Consider the following 5894-nt stretch of genomic DNA (forward strand, 5'->3'; position numbering starts at 1 on the left):
ACGGGAATATGAACGATAGTAGATAGGTTCAGTAAACAAGCTCATTTTATACCTGTCAAAAAGACTATCAAAGCCCATCAAATGGCAACCGTCTTCATTTCACAAATTTTCAAGTACCATGGCTTGCCAATGTCCATAGTGTCGGATAGAGATCGTAGAATGACCAGTAATTTCTGGAAGGGTCTCTTTGAGAATTTAGGGACAAGGCTAAACTTCTCTTCGGCCTATCATCCACATACGGATGGCCAAAGTGAAATAGCTAACCTAACCATTCTCGATCTACTAAAAGCCTATGTAACGGAAGTAGATCAAAGATCCCAATGGGAGAAGTACTTACCCTTAGTGGAGTATGCTTACAATAACACTGTACATACTTCCACAGGAAAAGCACCTTTCGAGGTAATTGAGGGAAGATCAAAAAGTCCCTTGCTACTTAAAGTACATGGGAAGATCTTCGTTGCAGATGAGTATAGCCGAGACTTACAAGAATATTTTCAAAAGATTAAGGATGCTATCTCTATCTCACAGCAAAGGCAAAAGGCTGTTGCTGCTGATAAGCACAGAAGAGCCCAAACCTTTAAAGAAAACGATTGGGTCTTGTTAAAGTTTCCCAAGGCTTGATTAAGGCACATGACGAGCAAGAATCCTACGGGCCACCAAAAGTACTATGCTAAACTAGCAAAAAGGTACTATGGTCCCTTCCAGATTCTTAGGCCAATCAATGAGATGGCCTATCAACTCAAGTTGCCCAATCATTGGCTCATACACAATGCTTTCCATGTGAGCCTATTAAAGCCTTACAAAGGAGAGCCACTTCAAGAACCAACTATTGAAGACCCACTGGAGATCGAGGACCAAGAGGAGGTGCTGCAGCCCGAGTCCATTCTCCGACATGAAGACAAGGTATTAAGAGGCGCTAAGATTATCCGACGATATCTTATTAAGTTTAAGAATTATCCTTTTGAAGATGCTAGATGGATGCAAGGCATACAATTAAAGGATAACCTAAACCTTGTCAATGCTTACAATGCTTCCCAAGAGTAAGCAAATGTACAAAATGTTAAAAATGAACAAAGTTTTTTTTTTTGTCTTATAAGACTCTCTTTTTCTTTATTGTGCACAAAAATGAAGTAGTATGCATGCTTAGATCAAGTTTGCAGAGACGACGTCTCCCAAACACCAAGTAGAGCTTGTCACTCTACTATGGAAGATTGATAGGACTAATGTGCAGACATGCTTGCGGCAGCCTGAGGCTCTCAAGCGCCAAATGGACTAGTCATCCATTGTGGAATGATGTCGTAGGGTAACATAGGGATCCTCTACCCGCTAAGAAAAGGACTCATGAATATGCTTTATCTTCTCTACACCATAGTCGAGGACGACTATGATTTCAAGAGAGTCATAATAATCAATATCTAATTCTCCTAAATGATTTTCTCATATTAAACTGATCATTTAATGTGGGGAAGCGCCAGGGGAGAAAAAGCTAGAATATTGGTTAAGCTAGCAGACCGGCCACAGTAGGGATCCAAAGGAGGGAAAATAGGGATCCAAAAGGGGGGCCATCTGCAAAAGAGCCATGTGAAACAATGGGCTAAAAAGACCCTAAGGTTCAGCCCATTAACTTTCAAAATGCTAAGGTTCCAAAATTCAAAGGTTATGTCCAAAGGTCAACCCTAGGGGAATTGGATGCTTTGTGTGTGTAAAAAAAAGTCTTTGCATATCCCTACATGGGAGGGGGCGAGCCTTTCTTCTAGGGGATGAGAGAGAAAGCCACACACACACACACACACACACAAGCTCCCTTTACACAAAGGGAATGAGGGACACATGTCAGCTCCCTAGGCTAGATGCCCACAAGGTGTACCCAATTCCTATTGGATGGCCTTAGAGGTGGACCAATGAGAATTAGGCTAGAGTAAATCTAGTTTAATTAATTTAAAAACACTTAATAAAAATAACCAATGAAAATTAAGTCTCCTGGATGATTATTGGATAGCCCGTGAAGGGGTCCAGTAGGAATTGAGCAGCCCAATGGGCTATTTAATTCCTATTGGTCAGAATGGGGAAAGGTCCAATGGGGATTTAATTCATTTAAATCAATTAAGTTTAATTGATTAAGCTCTCACAAAAGGGGAAAGGGGGACACATGTCAGAAGGCTATCACTTATGCTGCTTAATGGCCATTGGCTTGACTTGGGGAGGTCCAATGGGGAGCCTGCAAGTAAATAGCAAGAGGGCTCGCCCAAGAGAGAGAGGGGGCTGATTTTTGCAAGGCATTATCACACACACACTCACACAATCTCATGTGTGAAGAAAGAGAAGACTATCTCTTCCCAAGCTTTAATGGAGAGCTCATCACCTACTCCAAGCTTGTGAGATAGAAGCCTACATTAACACACTCTTGGCATGTGGATGCAAATCCAACCAAGAGCCAAACTTCAATGCATGATCATCTGCTCTACCAAGCTAATTACTAAGCTAAGCTATGCTAATATGAGTGATTATGTGAGGAGATGTACATCTTTCTCGTAAGATACTCCTTCTTCCTCTCAATCTACTCTCATACCCTGCTAGCTCTCACCATCTTCGAAGGTGTGTGAGGTCTTGGGTCTGAGAACGGGGATAATTAAAGTTGTGTTTGCTAAGTGTTTTGCTTAGTGCATGAAGCTTTCATCTTCATTGCACTAGCTAGGCTTGAAGGAACACAAAGAATTGTATTGTACAATGTCTCTCTTGATGGGAGAAACCATAATACAAAGCCTTTTGGAGGGGGGACCGGCTCCATGCAAATTCGGTCCTCAACTGTTGTCAATAGTTTAATTTCTCTCTCTTTTGAAAGTATTGTTGATGCTATCTAACTAGGTGTTATGCTTTTTGTTGCTCTCTCCACCCAAGCACTCTTGTAATTCTCATTAGGAATCTATTCCAATGAAATGCCCACTATGTTCATGCTAATTTCCGCTACACACAAGTTTTTAGGCCATTAAATGTTACATCAGTCATGTGATCTCTTATTCTTGCATCAAGATGGACACTGATAAGGTCGCTGCCATTCTTCGATGGCCACATCCCAACACGGTTGAGGAGCTTCAAATATTTTTAGGTGTGGCTAGATTTTATCAACAGTATATCTGTGATTATGCCAAAATCGTTGTTCCTATGATGGATCAACTTAGAGAAAAAGGTAAGACCTTTTGCTGGGAAGAAGCCCAAAAACACAGTTTTGAACACCTCAAGGTAGCTGTAGCCACTTCTCCCATCCTAGCAATCGTTGACCCACTTAAGACGTTTGTGGTAGAGACTGATGCTAGTGATAAAGCAATTGGTGCAGTACTTCTCCAGGAGGGAAGACCTATAGCCTTTGAAAGTAAAAAGTTGGATAGAGCTCAACAGAATTATACTGTCTATGAGAGAGAGCTCTATGCCATAATTCTCGCTTTATGAAAGTAGCAACACTATTTATATGGTGCCGAGTTTGAAGTAGTTTTTGACCATGAAAGTATTAAATATTTACTACTCAAATAGACTTGAAGGGCCATAAAGCTAGATGGGCAGAAATCCTTCAAGATTATGATTGTAAGCTATGATATTGCAAGGGGCAATATAATGTAGTAGCGGATGCACTAAGTCGGATGCCTCAGATTAATTCACTTGCTTTCACGGAAATAAAGAGTGGATCTTTGGAGTCATTATGTGGCAAGTGTGCACAAGATCAATGATATGCTAAAGTGTGGAGTGCTCTTTTAAAAAGGGATCCCTCACACTCACATGTCTCTGTACAGTCAGATCAACATGTCTCTGCACGTGCAGATAAAAACTCCAATACACAGAGCTCCACCCTCAGGAAGAGCTTAAGCGATGGAAGCATTGATGATGGCTACTTACTCCACAAGGGTAGAGTATGTGTGCCAAAGGACTCAGATACTAGGCACCAAATCTTATTTGAGTGTCATGATAGTCCAAGGCTGGTCATCCAGGTATTCGTAAGATGTATGCCTTAGTTCCACAACAATTTTATTGGCCAGGCTTACATCATGACGTTCAAGAGTACGTACTAAACTGTCAATAGTGCCAAGTTAATAAGGCAGAGCGCCTCAAGGTAGGTGGCCTTTTACATCCTTTAGAGATTCTACAATGTAAGTGGCAGAGTATCTCTATGGATTTTGTAGTAGGACTACCTACTACAAATCGTGGCCATGATGCCACATGGGTAATTGTAGACCGTCTCACAAAGATGGGTTGATTCATTCCCACTAAGACTACGGTTAAGACACCAAAATTAGCACGGTTATTTACTTCTAGCTAGTATCATTAGTGACAGAGATCGAAAGTTTGATAATCACTTCTGGGGAGCTGTGTTTCAAAAGTTGCAAACTAAACCTAAGTACGGCTGATCATCCAGAAACAGATGGTCAAACCGAAAGAGTTAATCAAGTGCTAGAGGATATGCTACGAGCGTACTTTAGCAAGAAGCAAACCAATTGGGAAGACTACTTACTTATATTGGAATTTCCTTATAATAGTTCAAAGCATGTGACTACAGGGTTTAGTCCATTTATGCTTTTATATGGATTTCAACTTAGATCACCAAATGCGGTGGGGTTGGCTAAGGAGAAGACACAACAAGTGAAGGATTTTCTCCAAGACCATTTTGACATGCTTCGAGTTGCTAGACAGAATGTTAAGCAAGCTCAAGATCGGTATAAGAAGTACGCAGATGAGCATCATCGTCTTGTTACTTTTGAAGAAGGAGACAAGGTTTTCCGCAAGGTTCTAGAGCATTCAAAAATTCTGAAGATGAGAAAAGTTGCTAAACGTTCACCACGCTATTGTGAACCGTTTACCATTCTCAAACGTATAGGTCAAGTGGCCTAAAAGTTAGTTCTTCCAGAGCACTCACGAGTGTATCCTGTTTTTTATGTTAGCCGTTTACGAAAACACATTAGGAAGAGGATGGGGTGTAGGAGGGGCTCTTTATTTTCCATGAGCTTATGGAGGTGATTAATATTTTGACAAAGAGGTGTACACCATGTGTGCAAGAATGGTGGGTGTGTAAGAGATGTGTAAAAGTGGTCAAAGGAATGCACTTTTTCCCCCAAAAATGAGGTGGAAAATTTTATGATTTTCGGCCTCCCATAGCTCCCACATATGATCTCCAATTTGAGTGGAGATCATAGATCTGCAATCTACGTGTCGAGCTCTTTCCATAGATATGCTACATGATATGGTTTACCCGCTAGATTTTAAATTCCATTTTGGGAGAAAACTTTGAATTCAAATAAACTAGCCGTTTTGCCTGTTTGAATTCAAAAGTTGTCCTTTGATTACTTTCTCAGTACTAAAGGTTTGACTTCCTTAAACTGCCAAATAAAGAGGCCCTCCTAGATCCCATTCTCTCCTAATAGCTAGGACATAATGATAATGTCATTGACACGTGTGTTAGTTGACCTTATCGAACCACCAAGCATCCCTATGGCTAGATAGACCTGAAGAAGGTTCTACATGGGAGAATGTCTCCGCACTTAAAAACTTTTTCTTACATTCGTTTTCGAGGATGAAAACGATTCTCCAAGGGTGGTAATGTAAGGACATGGGTCCTACGGGCAAGGCCACAAGCACGGCCGGTCAATGTGTATGCTAGGGGGAGGCTATAAGATAGCACGGTTGGGTGGAGACTACCACACGCATTACCACCGCTCTTTTAGGGTGATTGAAAGAATGGTATCTTGTTGTGTAGCAGAAGATTAGCACTAGTCTTGTCAATGAGCCAAAAAAGTGGCTTGGGACACTTTTACTAAAGTGGTTCATGTCAGTTTGGGGATAACTTTTGCAAATGACTACAAAACTTCACATAACTTCTTGAGCATGCAGTTTAGATGCATAGACAGCAT

This window comes from Adiantum capillus-veneris, chromosome 17, assembly GCF_014529385.1.
Source record: "Adiantum capillus-veneris isolate H3 chromosome 17, ASM1452938v2, whole genome shotgun sequence".
NCBI classification, from domain to species: Eukaryota; Viridiplantae; Streptophyta; class Polypodiopsida; order Polypodiales; family Pteridaceae; genus Adiantum; species Adiantum capillus-veneris.